Source organism: Caretta caretta, chromosome 4 (genome assembly GCF_965140235.1).
Source record: "Caretta caretta isolate rCarCar2 chromosome 4, rCarCar1.hap1, whole genome shotgun sequence".
Lineage (NCBI taxonomy): Eukaryota > Metazoa > Chordata > Testudines > Cheloniidae > Caretta > Caretta caretta.
Genome location: NC_134209.1, coordinates 15788083 through 15802720, shown reverse-complemented (window position 1 = coordinate 15802720; position 14638 = coordinate 15788083). Strand labels below are relative to the sequence as shown.

Here is a 14638-nt window from a genome sequence, read left to right as displayed (position 1 = left end):
TTCAATTCTCATATTAATCCTCACCTTCTAAATTAGCTAATAATTCCCTATGTGGAAATGTATCAAATGCCTTATTGAAATCCAGGTAGATTAGATCTACTGCATTTCTATTGTCTACAAATATTAGTTATTCTTCTCAAAAAAAGATGAAGTTGGTCTGGTATGATCTACCTTTCGACAAACCATGCTATATTTTATCCCAATTACCACTTACCTCTATGTCCCTAACTACTTTCTCTTTCAAAATTTGTTCCATAACCTTCTATACAACTGAGGTCAAACTAACAGGCCTGTAGCTCCCTGGATTACTTTTTTGCCTTTTCTTAAAAATTCTTGCTATTGGGCTTGCAATTTCATATGCTGGTTCCTTTAATATTCTTGGATGGAGATTATCCAGGTCCCCCGATTTGGTCCCCTTAAAATGCTTCAGTTTGACTTCCAGGTCAGATTTGGTAATTTCCATATCCTCATTTCCATTAGCCATCCTGCCACTACCTCTACCTTCTTCATCGCCTATATTAAAACCTGAGACAAAGTATTAATTTAGGTGTTGAGACATGCCTACATTATCTTTACTCTCCACCCCATCCTCAATGCTTAACGGTCCCACTTCTTCTTTCCTTGTGTTCTCTTTATTCATATAGCTGTAGAAACTTTTACTATTGGTTTTAAATTCCTTTGAAAGGTCCAACTCTGCTTGGGTTTTGGCAGTTCTCACTTCTCCCCTACACTTTCTGACCTCCAAGAGATATCTTCCTTGCTGATCCATCCCATTTTCCATTCCTGCTTTCTCTTAACAACCTGTTTGAGATGCTACGATGGAATATGCCCCTGTTTTCACACCCTACATACTATGAAAATAATCTTTTCACAAAGTATGCCTTATAAGGTACCATTTGAAAAATCCTAATATGTTGGATCAATAACATCATGGCAAAGTGCACATAGCACCATAATATGTGAAGTTATAAACAAACTGAGATCATGACTAAAAGTATGTTTTCCAAGTAAGTCTGGGGACTGGTGAAACCAGTTCCTTGAATATAAAGCTCAAGACACCTCAGCCAGGTGTAAACAAGGCTGATGGACCATTACCTGCTAAGCGGTCATTCTTTGGCAGGAAAAAGGGGGCAGGGCAAAAATCTACATCTTAGCAAAGAAACAGCATGGAGTTTCCTTCCACACAGACGTTCTGTTGCCTTGCTCCCAGCTGGAAATGTTTTTCAAGAGGGGGACTGAAACTATAAAAAGCAGGGGGAAACACGCCAAGGCACCACCCCCTCTCTCTCCTTGCCCCATCACATTCACTCCACCTGAACAGACAAGGGAAGCAGCCGTTGGACTCTGGAGGAGGGGTCCTGATCTAAAGAATTTGGTCAGTAAGACTGCTGAAAGCATGGGGTAAGAAAAATTTGTTTGAATCTAATGTAGTCTGTTAAGTTAGGCAGCAGTAAGTGTTTTCTCTTTGTTTTCCTTGTAACCATTTCTGACTTTTATGCCTCATTACTTGTATTCACTTAAAATCTCTCTCTCTCTCTCTCTAGCTAATAAAGTTGTTTTCTCTAATCCAGTGTGCTCAAGCTAAAGTGTCTGGTAACTAACTCCATGTGGGATAACATGTTCTGTGCATGTTGTTCCATTAAAGTAATAACACACTCAGTGTATTTGCACTATCCAGGAGAGGACTGGGCAGTACAGGACATATGTTTCTGGGGGAACATGTGGGACTGGGAGTTTGCTGGGGTCACCCTGTGGCAGTCTGTAAGGCTGGTGAGAGCCAAGGTGTGGCTGACTGGCTGCAGCACACACACAGACATAGCTGGAAGTGACTTGCATGCTGGAGGCTGTTTGTGAGCAGCAAGGCATTGTAAAGGGATCCCCAAGCTACAGGGCAGGCGTGACACAGCTACTCAGTAGTCTGGATTGTGCCCTGGTATGTCACAGATGCTTGCTCATCCAGGCTGGTCTGCAACCCTCCCCGATGAATTCCTCTCCTGTCCCCCCCTTTGCTTGGGATGCAGGCTTCAGGAACTCTGACAAAGTAATTTCAAACCTCCTCCACATTCAGATCCTTGAGTTCTTCAGTTCAATCCACTCCCTAATTCCCTGATTTTTTGTTTGCCCTTTTCAAATCAAAGACGCTGGTTGCAGACTTATTTTTGTTTATCCTTCCATTTAGTTTAGACTGAACTAGCTCATGATCACGTGAACCAAGGTTGTCCTACCTGTTAGCATTATCGGTACTGGCACTACCTTTCTTCTTAATGTCCGTTCTCATACCCTCTGCTTTTCCTTTCTCCATTGATGCACCCTCTCTTTCTTGATCTCCTATCTGTCTCCCCTGAACTCCTAGTTTAAATTTCTTTTAATCAGTTATGCCAACCTCCATCCCAGAAGTCTACCAGAACAGTCCTCTGACCGTGAATGCCTCCCAGCGGTCAAACATCCCAAAGCCCTCCTGATAGCACCACTGCCTTAGCCGTCTGTTGATCGTCATCATTTTGTCTCACCTTCATTCTCCTCCTCTGGGGACAGGTAAATTTCCACTGAAGATCACCTGGAGCTCCAAGTCCTTAAGCATCTTCCCCAGCCTAGCACAGTCTCCCCTGATGCCTTCCAGCAGGAATCTAGCAGTACCATGTGTTCCTATGTGAAGAGCAATAATTGGATTCCTTCCTGCTATCATTAGGATCTGCTTCAGACTCAGGTCCACGTCCTGTATCTTAGCTCCCAGCAGACAGCACACCCTTCTGTTATCCAGATCAGCTCTGGTGATCGGCCTTTCCGTTCTTCTTAGTAGGGAGTCCCCAGTGATGTAGACTTGCCACTTCCTGGTGTTTGTGTGATTCTCTGGCCTTCCTCCTCCTGTTCTTTCTGGCTCCAAGTCCTCTTCTCTTTTTGTTCTTCCTTGCAATCTTCTAAGAGTTATCCTCTATCCTCCAGGGGCTCCAAACTTTGGCTATCTCCATTGCTTCATCCCCTCTTCTTGTAAGACTGTCCACTCTTCTCTTCTTCCTTGCCCTCCCACCTCTGTGACTACCTGCTGCACGCCTTCATTATCCAACTCAAAAACCGGTAACTGAGCTCTATTTCTCCTTCACTAGCCGGTCTTGACCTCTGCCTGGTTCTTCCAGACACATGCTTCCATTGGCCACATTCCCCTGACAGTTCTCCAGTCCATAGTTTCCACCTGCATCTCCAGATTTCGGATATTCTCTTCCATAAGCTCCATCAGTCAGCACTTCATACAAACAAACAAAGCTATTTTCGGATCCCTGCTCCAGGATAATGTACATCCCACAGCTTCCACATCCGGTTATCTTCATTGTCTCTTCCATTCCTTGGGTCACAACCACTGCTGCCTCTGTATCTGTCATAGTTTTCCCACCTAAACTCCTGGCAAGAGAAAAACCAATCCACACACAAAACAAAACCACACCACCACACACCCCCTTCCCCAAACTCCCCTTACAAACTCCCTCTCAAACTCTCCTGTTTTCAGATCTGTTTACTAGCTGGCTTCTTTATGGGTGCCCTTATCAAGGAAGCCCCACTATTCAGGGCTCTGCTGTGATCAAAGGCTCCACTTCTCTCACAGCACACTGCCCTCTACCAGCCTTTCCTGATGAATGAGGAGCTAGATCTAATTCTAGACAAGAAATATATACATTTCTAAAGCATGCACATGCCTACATAACAAAAGATATCCTTGTAATATTGTAGTCTATTTATTTGAGCTGTCTTTGTTTATTCATCACTATTGAAGTGCATTGTGCTAATTTATCAAGGATGCAGCAACGCAGATGTAGAGAATTTAAGTCATCACTCCACTGCATTTTTCAAAAAAGAGCAATGAAATAGTATCCCGTAAGAATCCCTTAAATGTTTCTGCAGGCTCTTTCCTGATCTTCATGTACATTTCCTCTCCTTAGGTTCTTTGCATTTTGGTTACATTTTCTGGCGGGTTAGTTCTTAAAGTTTGTTTATTTATATTAAAAACATCCCACATGTACAATCTATGTATTTCCTTTCACTTTAAACTCTGTGGCATCTCTGATTTCTCCCCACTTTGAAACTATAATTTGACAAATGAGTTTAACAATCTAAGTGAAAGACTGGGCCCAGCACTGTACAAATCCAATCGAATTACCAGACTGTACTAATGCATCATCCCCTTCATACACACATGCTGTAAGAATGTTCTATGTACCCTGGTATATAACACATACTTCCAAACTTTGGGACCCATTCCCTCCCCTACATCCTGGCACAGAGGGAAGTCTGCACTCCTGGTTCCAGGCCTTGGAATCACAAGAGGGAGGAATGCCTTCCCCATCCAATGGAAGCCAGCCATGGGTGACTTGACCTCCGCAGAGCTCGCACAGGTAAGGTGAGGAAGCCAATCAGGTGAGGAAACCCTCCCAATCTTGCAGAGCAGCTTGGCAAAGAAACTAGAGATTAAGGCTATAGTGACGTACATGGGTTCCCCTTCTACTCTTTGCAATCCCTTCATTCAGGAGCTGCCCTGAGCAGTACGGCTCATGCAAGCGGGATGACCACCATTTTGTTTGATGCTGGAGATTGAACCAGGGACCTCCACACTTGCCCAAAGCTATACAAGTATACGGAATAGCTATACCAGGTGAACAAAGCACAAGTAGATGATTGTGCAGCCCTTTTCATTGGCGCATATGAGCAGTTTTTCTCTTTCACTTCTTTAACCCATATGCATGCTGCATCATTCCACAGTGAGATAGTCTGCAGCTTTTTATTTCATCCACATCTTGCTTTGTTACTTTTATTCCCATATTGCTCTTATGGAAAGGAGCACTATAAAGAAATATGACTGTGCCTGTGAAATGAAATTATCTAATACCATAAGCAATGACAGTGCTGCTAGAGATTTGCACAGTCTGATACATTGAACAGTTATCTATACCACTGCTTCCGAGGCTTTGCAACAGCTAACAAACAAGGTGAGACTCTATGAACTAATAATTACCTTATCTTGTTCTTCAGTTGCTAAAAATCCATACGCTATTTTTTGCAAATTACTGAAATCAGCATTTCTGGAAGAAGAAAAAAAAGAGAAGAAAAAAATTAGGCTCATTTACTCTTGCCTCTGAGGACTTTATTACACAGCGAAGAAAATGCTTTTCTGACACATGTTCACAACATACACCAACGAGCGCAGGGTTCCCAGGATATAGAGATCTGGTTTATTAAGGACTATGTGCATTTATAATGTGACTATTTACACAGCGCGTCTTTTTACAGGAAAGCAACAATGGTGCATACCTCCCCCAGATTAAGGAAAATACTGACAGCTCTCAGTGCTGATTAGAAAGAAAAGAACACTGGCAAAGAAAGGGCTACATACTCACCTTACATATCAGAAATATTTTTGTATTTATATCGTTCTAAGGTGCAAGCCTGCTTCCATTTTATATCAGCTGTTCCATTCAAGAGGTGCAGGAACAAGTTCTTATGCCTCAGTTTTCTTTCCTAATTTATTTACACATCTGTTACATTTCGATAATGTACAGGGGAGGGGACAATGACTTATTTAATTTATGAGTCACATATTAAAATGACAAAAACAAATTAAAACCGTTAAGTCCCAGTAAGATGGAATCCAGTGTTAATGAAGTTGAAGTCATTGCCAAGGACTAAAAAGCAGCAGTTCTCTAAATCTTTCATAATATGAACTATTTCATTGGAAAGAGATTTCTTCTGAGTCATCTCCTCTACCAGACTCCAAGTTCTCTGCTAGGTGCTTATCAAGAAATTTCATTCTACAGACTGTCGGATCTGCAAACCGGAGATGGTCCAAGCAGACGTGGATTAAGGTTTCCTGGGGCCCTGAGCCAGAGCAAGTGGGGAGCCCGTCCCCACCCCTTCCACCTGTGGTTCTGCCCCTCTGCATGTGACCCCGCCCATGGCTCCACCCTTTTCTGCCCCTTCCCCTTAGCCCCGCCCCAGTCGCACCCAAGGCCCCCCTCTCCCCCGCACTGCAGCCCCAAGACCAGAGAGTGCTCTGTCCCTCCGCCACATCCCCTGGCCGCAGCGGGAGTGACAGCTCCCCAGCACTGAGGCTGCGGCAGATAGCAAGAGCGCCTCCGTTCCCAGGGCCGCAGCAGGAGTCTCGGTGCTGGGGCTTTCCCTGCTGCCCACCAGCTTCTGCCAGGGACACGGTGGGAGTGCTGGGGGCTTCCCCTGTGGCCAGCCGGCTTCTGTAAGGGTCAGGGTCTGGAGGAATGGGGGGCTTCCCCCACCCACTGGTGGGGAGCAGGGTTGGGTGTGCGGGGGATTTCCCCTGCCCGACCACCAGGGAACAGGATCGGGGGCGCGGGGGTTCCCCTCGCTGCTGCTGTCTGGAAGTTGGGTCAGGATGCGAGGGCTTCCCCAGCCCATCCGGGACTCCAGGAGGCCCGAGTTGGCCAGGGGCACAGGCCCTGTAGCTAATCCACCACTGGGTCCAAGGACCATGGGTTCAGAACTATCAACCAAAAGTGGAATTCTGGCCCCACTGACTTCCCTGGGTCCAGATTTCACCACTGGAGTGAGACATATCCAGGAACTAGAGGCTCTTTGCCTTTGAAATGATGCCCAATGAGCCTTATTCTGAATAGGGATATCCGTCCACAAATGAGGACCCCACTGAATAAAATGATAGCAACAATGTTGAATCTTGGTCAGTTAATGGAGCTATATAAGGTGGCACTGGTGAAATCCTGGCCCGACTGAAGCCAATGGGAGTTGTGTCCTTGACTTTAGCAAAGCCAGGATTTCAATCCAACTCTTCATATGCTTCTGCTCCTTTGGCCCTGTGAAAGGTGGGTCTTGCAATTAGCCTAGGACTCTGGCTTACTTGGTTAGATGTACAGAAAGGCTAAAGAGCAGTCAGTCATAGCTGAAGATGCTCAGCACTTTTGAAAATCAGGCAAATTTATCTAGGAACCTAAGTGTGGACTTAGCCTCACAGACTATCAGGGTGGGAAGGGACCTCAGGAGGTCATCTAGTCCCACCCCCTGCTCAAAGCAGGACCAATCCCCAATTTTTGCCCCAGATCCATAAATCGCCCCCTCAAGGATTGAACTCACAACCCTGGGTTTAGCAGGCCAATGCTCAAACCACTGAGCTACCCCTCCCCAGCCTATATGTCATGGTTCATGGCTGACTGGGCACGCCCCCTTGTAGGCGGATGTGGTGTTGCAGGTGAGCCCTTACTTGACTTTTTCCTCACCCAGGGTTTCACCAAGTCCAGACAGATTGCTAGATGCTAAAGAACACTCCTTTACAGTCGGTCCCATTTCGTAACAGAAAAGCCAATGCAGAACATGAACCAAGCCTTCGCCCTAACATCGCAGCAGGTCGATCTTAGCCCATCTGTCTCCCATCTGAGTCCAGTGCTCGCCTCTAACCACACTCTTCCCCGGGGGTGTCTCGGTAGTGCTCTCTGCCCCTGCTGGTAGACCTCTTGCCTCTGCCATAGTAGGATCCTTCTCAGGGGTCTAGGGAGGTCCTTCCTCTGTGACTCTACTCCAGGGACAGCGGGTGATCCTTGCCAGGCTTGCCAGTCCTTGTCAGTGACTGGGGGACCCATCGCTGAAACCAGACACTCTTGGATACAGGGCTAGATTTACACACACCTAGGTACAGCATCTTCAGTACTCCCCACCCTTGCCTACAGCTGTCTTTCATGTTGCACACCGTTTTAGAGAGGTAAGGCCTACTGTGCCTAATTGGAAATCTGGCCCTGCTTGGATATCTGCCAACTGCTGCCCGCCATTTAGGAGGCTCTCATCTTACACACTCCCCATTCTGATGGGTTCCCCAGAGAGCTCACCCTCTAGGCTCCCAGCTCAGACCTCTGGCTAAGACGTCTCCTGGGAGCTCCTCTCCACAGGATCATCCTGCCTAGGAGTTCCCCACTAACTGAGCTTGGGGAGCCTTTATTAGGTCCAGATGCTCATTTACTAATCAACCACCTGGGAAAGTCAGTTACCCCCAGATGGGGCCTTCGTATGACAGTCACGGGCTGAGCCCTAACACCCCATCCAGGGCGCTGCCCCATGGCACTAACCTTCAGGCTGCCTTTTTTTAAAGTTTGTCCATAGCGTACAAGTACACATGAACAGGAATAATTCTTGTGAACTTTTATAAGGGGTCTGATCCTACATTCATTCAGCAAAAAGCCAACAAGAGAGTTTTAGCCAACAAGAAAGAATTGTGTACTTGGGCTCAAGGTAAAGTTAGCTGTCATTTTACCCTGCACATGAAAGAACCAGATGCTAACTGCTTCTGGTCTTGGAATTTGATTCAAAGTGGATGATTTTGAGAAGGAAATATGGTTTTACAAGTGCAAAATAGACTATGCAACACCTCAAGAGGAACATCTTTTCTAGAAAAAGTGTGATTTAGTTGGACTATGGCAGTTATATATTATAGTAGACACTACACTATGCTTCAAAAAAACACTGGAGAATAACTTTTATCTGACTGCAGCACTATATGGCAGAAACATTGGTTTGCCATAATAGTCTCAAGAAGTCAATATTAGTTTGCCTCCCAATTACCTGGCAACAATTTTTCAAATAAAATTCAAACAACAGGCTCTTAATTTCATTTACAACACCCCTGATTTCACACTTCCCTGTATATAAAATTGTACAGGTAGCACAATGTACAGGGTTTTATGTTGTGTCTGTTGTGTCAGTTTCCCATTCAGTGCATGTTTCCCCTCACCCCCACGCATCTTCTTTTATAACACGAGAGTGTTGGCTTCAGAATATTCTTCCCCACAAATTCCAGATCCATAACCTTGAGCTGGCCTTTGCACAGTATTCACATGCTGATTTCATATGTAGTTTGGGGATTCCTTTTGTTATTTTAATCACAGAAGGAACCAACGAAATGGATGTGTGCTGGACATACTTTGCAAAGTATTTGGCAGAGGAACTGCTAGGGCATCAGATGACTCTGAATCCAAACTCATGGAAAGTATGTTATATCCCATCCTGTTCTCCCCAGGATACAGTTTAAATACAGCAGGTGTAGTTTTAACGCTGACTCTCGTTAACATTAAGAGGAGTTACGTTTAATTCCCCACACAGACCGGAAGTTCCCTCTCACCCCATCCTACTCAAGCTAGCCACTCCCTAAGTCTTAGTCCCCCATCTCATCACTTGACCAATGTGTTCTCAGAAACCATTTGTTGTTTCTAACTCAGTTGTTTGCAGCCTGACAACAGATTCCAAGTGCATCTTGGAACTTTGACAAGCGGCATCACCCAGGACTCTTTGATGAAGAGCCATATTAAGTGGGGAATCTTGTCTCTCTCACTCCTGTCTCTCTCACTCCATCCCACATTGCACAGTGCGGGAACAATCTAAATAATCTACACTCAGGCACAACTGCAAAGATTAATGCTAAATGGATAGCACAGCTGCATCAACGCAGTCAACTCCTGCTAATGGTCTTGTTGGTTCTCTAAAGGTTCATGTCTCCATATTCTCTGCTAATGCATTTGTGTAAATGGAGCAAGGGCACCACTCAACCTCTACTTGTGCCAAGATGAAGATAATTAATCTAAAACTATTGTGGCTTCCTAACTTTCACACCACCCCAGACGGTATGATTAGAAGAAGCAATGATAAATGTCATCTACTCTACCAATTTAACAAGATATAGATGATGTCAGCATAGGTTGTTTTACTCCACCAATGCTGCAAAACAGAAGACTGCTGAACATTCACACAAATGCTGGGAGACCCACTGGCCTAAACTTCCAAAAGTGAGTCTCAATTTTGGGTGCCCAACTTCAGACACCTTAAAGGTGCCAAGCACCCAATCTCTAATAATGAAAGCCTTTAATGTGCCTCAAATTAGATGCCCGAGAAAAAAATCACACTTCAAAATTGAGGTTGTTGTGAGTTTTGTAAATTAATAAGTGAACTCAGTGAATGAGGCGCACGACGCTAATGTTCTACAAAATGCATTTCATAGAATCATAGAATATCAGGGTTGGAAGGGACCTCAGGAGGTCATCTAGTCCAACCCCCTGCTCAAAAGCAGGACCCATCCCCAATTAAATCATCCCAGCCAGGGCTTTGTCAAGCCTGACCTTAAAAACTTCTAAGGAAGGTGATTTGGTTCAGTTTATCTGGTGTGTTCAGTTTAGTTTTAACTGGCGAGACGTTACAAATATTCAGCGTTGGTCCTACATATGGTAGATTGCTGCCCACAACACAAAAACCACCACCGTTATCACTAAGTCTCAGCTGAAAGAAACGAACAGCCACTCAATCTCAAGAACTCCTAGATCCAGGTCATGGCGAAAACCAATCATGGGATAGTGTAGGGAAGTTTCCATTGTCACTTCCCTTGCTGTACCAGTCCTGTGGATCACGATATGAACTTCAGCCTGCTAGAATTACATTAACAAACATGCTTTTCAAACCACAAATATTACCATCCTCCACTATGGAACTATTTTGATGACCGCTATTAAAGTTAACAATTATTAGCAGCATTACAGTAGCCCCTAGAAGGTTCAACAGAGATCAGAGCTTTTTCGGTCTCAAAAAACAAACAAACAAAAAACCCAACCAACCAACCAACAAAAAACCTCAAGGAGCTTACAATCTAGATAGAATCTCAGGGTTGGAAGGAGGTCATCTAGTCCAACCCCCTGCTCAAAGCAGGACCAATCCCCAATTTTTTGCCCAGATCCCTAAATGGCCCCCTCAAGGATTGAACTCACAACCCTGGGTTTAGCAGGCCAATGCTCAAACCACTGAACTATCCCTCCCATCCCTAAATAGATAAGATGTGCAAAAGGTGGGAGGGGAAATAAATGCATGGAGAGGGGGGTTGCACTTGCTAAAGCTCACACAGCAGGTCTACAGCAGACTCAGGAATAAAATCCAGCTCTCCCATCTCCCAGTGCAGCTTCCTAGCCACTAGGTCATGCTGCATCTCCAGTAATAAGGCTGGTCAACTACTAATCAACGTGACTGATCAAATGCAAAGTGAAGATCAAACAATTCATACTGTACCTAGCTCTCATATGCAGCAACATGAATGAAACATGGTTAATACAGTTACACCAAGGGTAAAATTTTCAAGAGTGCTCAGCTGCCATGCATGTGAAGCTCAACTTACACCAGAGCTCAGCTCCCATTTAGGTGGGACAAGCACGGGTCCCCACATAGGGTGGGTGTAGGGCCACAGATGTCCTCAATTCAGCCCTGCCAATACAAGGTGGGTCAAGCGCTAAAACAGGATGCTGTGATGGCGTCAGTAAGTCTACTTCTCACACTTACTATGCATGAATTTCTGCAACACTCCTGTAAAGAAAAAACGACTCCTCTCACCACACGGACGCTGCTACCCCTGCCCTTTTCTTTTATCTTCCAAAGGAACGGTTTCACACTTGCTGGGTATATTAGAGACACATCGATCTCCTTAGCTCTTTCTTCTTCAATTGCCACTTTCCACAGAGAGGCTGATTGCTCATACATTCTTCTCAGCCTCATGTTTACAACTTTAAAGAAATGGTCCAGCTAGATATGCACAAATATCAAGGTAAATCGGCCATTTTACCTAAAGCTCTTAAATTTTAATAGGATTATGTACTGTAAATCTACAGTAACATTTGCAAGTCAGAAACTCAAGTCCCTCATATGTATGTGTTTAGATACTTAAAATATTAATATGTAACCAGTGATATTACAAAAGGTTACATTTCTAACTATCTTTCTCCTGAAAATCTATCATACTAATGTCAAAATAAATGTGATATATTTTCTGCAGATTACTAGCAAAGTCTTTCAAACACAGTGTAGCTGGAATTTTATTAAACTTCCTTCTATACAATTAATCTGAAAAGGAGAAAGAATTTCACGTTTCACGAAAAAAGGATGGATAAAGGTAAAAGTGTGCAAAATGAATAAAGCTTTTAGCCTTCACGAACAATGTTAGCACATAAAATATTAATAGCAATGCTAAATTAATCTTTGGCAAGAATTAGAGGCAACTGGCTGCAACTCATATTATGGATTACTTTGGTTTACCATTTAAAAAATGTTAGAGCCTACCACTATGGCTGCGTATCACAGCGCTGTACATTATCCTCTGTAACATGGTGCATTACAGTAACACCAATCCTGCTCTCAATTAAATGAATGGTAAACTCGCATTAACTTCACCTGGAACAGACAGGCCCATAGTGGCCAAATGAGGATTCAGTCTAGCAATCTAAATACAGCACAGACATAACAGATTAATGATTCGAAGCAGAGGGGCTGCTGGCTCTCATTTTAACACTTCTGCGGTAAAGAACAGAGCAGCTCATTCCCCAACCGAAGGATAACTTGGTATGTTTCCCGAACAATTTCCTCTTCAGCAATTTTTGCTTTCTGTCTCTCTCTCTGTCTCTCTCTCTCTGTGTCTCTCTCCTCCTTGCTCTAATGCCTAATGATTTTCAAACTCACTATGTGAACGTACTGCAAGCTTAGAACCTATCCATGACACATCCCTTTGGGTCCACTGCAGATCAAATTTTGTTCTGCTAGAGTTAGCAGGAAATATTTACAATTTCTACAGTTTAAGAAAATTACACATTTTTAAAAAGATCAAATTACAGGGCAGAATTTTCACCTCCGGCGCACACAGCAGTTTTTTCTTCCCATGGCAAGACTCTTTGTTGTATATTATAAAGCACAGAAAGCCAACCAGAGGAAAAGGCACACCATCCCTGTAAGCAGCTTAGATTCCAAAGTGAAATTCTGCCCTCTGAAAAATATATGCAGTGCATACTAACATCAATGGGGCCAGGATTTCACCCTAGACTGAGCCCTACTGCAGCTCATAGGGATTGTTCATACATGTAGGAGAGCAGAATTTGACCCACAGTTTGGAACTATGCAATATTTACAGCTAAGTTAACAGCGATTTCCCAGCAATATCTTTTAACAGCTCTTCTTCAAGCACTGGGTATTATGTTGGCACAACACTCTCCAAACTCTTCTGCTTCGTGTAAATTCCTGGTGAAGTATTTAGGAGATAAAAATGATTAATCCTAATTAAAATGAAAATCAAGAAAATGATACAGTCTGTTGCATCTACTTGATGACTCAAAAGCCTCTCTTATTTCAGTGTTAATTGTCTCTTTATACAAATGTGCAGTACTCTAATACACACAGAACAATGTTTTTGTATTTTTCTACACTTGCAAAATTAAGGGCCAGATGTTCGAAAGTGCTCAGCATCCATCTAGACACCTAAACAAGGGCCAGATTTGCTCAAGTGCCAAAATGGATGCTGAACATTATCTAACATCTGACACTAGGGGCTCATTTGGTATCTTAAAACCACAGTGGATAGCAGGGAACAGCACAGAGGCACCCACCATCCCAGAGAGTGCTGCTTTGGGCACTGACTTTAAAGGGGTCACTGTCTTTACATTAGGCAGAGTGCCCTTGGGCTGCTCCTTCAAGTCAATATTGCGTTACATCTAGTAATTTTCTGCAAAACCTGTTTCCCTAGCGGCTGCCTCCAATTTGAAGTGCAGCAAAGGAAGGAATGTACCAAAATCCATAGGCTGGAGAGCATGTGACTGCATCTCAAAGGGAGGCTTTTCCAGTGACTCTGGGAGATACAAGGAAGCCTGACCGCATTTGGCCAGCAATGAGGCAACACGACCTGATCAGTGAACTGCCGCCTTACTGTCTTCCACCCGAGAAACACAAACCAAGAAACACCAGGAATATCATCAGCAACACACACCCCCGGAGCAACGATTCCCCTGAAAAACATCAACCCTACAAAGCCAACCAGCTGCAGAAGAGAGGCAGGCGGGACAGGAGGGCGAAGCTAACAAGCAAAGCAAAGGTGGGCTGTCTCTCTCACAGTGGGGTAGAGAGGAAGAAGAGTAGGGTATGTCTCTACCAACGGGCCAGGGGCAGGGCAGGGCAGGTTGACTCCTAGGTGCAGCAAAATCCTGTTTGGAAGGTGAGGCATTCTCTCAGTGGGAAACAGAGAGCAGACTATGGTTCAGGAGAGGCTGTTGTCTATGGATTAGTGCGGGACAGGGGAAAAGGGCAAGGTTTACAGAGGTACATAGGCAGATTGGGTATGGCTTCTGCGTGCAGCACTCAGGGCCGGTGCAAGGATGTTTCGCTCCCTGCTGCCCCCTCCCTCGGCCCGGGGAGCCACGTGCGGCAGCTCCCCTCTGCTCTGCCTCCTCCCCAAGCACACCACCGCTTCTCCCGTCTCCCAGGCTTGCGGCGCCAATCAGCTGTTTGGCACGCAAGCCTGGGAGGGAGAGAAGCAGAGCAGGGTGGTGCTCAGGGGAGGAGGTGGAGCAGAAGTGAGCCGGGGCGGGGAGCGGTTCCCCTGTGCGTCGCCCCTCCCCCCATTACTTGCTGCAGGCGGCCCTCCCCGCGCCCCCCTGCCCCAGCTCACCTCCGCTCCACTGCCTCCCCAGAGTGCGCTTTTGGCCGCCCCCAACCACTTGGCACCCTAGGCGACCGCCTAGTTCGCCTAGTGGTTGCACTGGGCCTGGCAGCACTGCCTCCTGGCCAGTGACCCAACTAGTCTAACTTTGCCCCAAACCCATTCGAGGCAGCACAA

The 14638-nt window shown here is 45.1% G+C and overlaps 1 protein-coding gene across 30 annotated transcripts in view; it reads right to left on the bottom strand.

Annotated features, from left to right (window-relative positions):
* The window catches only part of ADGRL3 (adhesion G protein-coupled receptor L3), an 810612-nt gene that overhangs the window by 663141 nt on the left and 132833 nt on the right, over window positions 1-14638 (bottom strand). For all 30 annotated transcript variants that reach the window (XM_048848457.2, XM_048848466.2, XM_048848467.2 and 27 more), the window contains exon 2: window positions 5003-5069. The gene's annotated coding sequence lies outside the window, so the exon portion shown is untranslated. The remainder of the gene's footprint in view (window positions 1-5002; window positions 5070-14638) is intronic.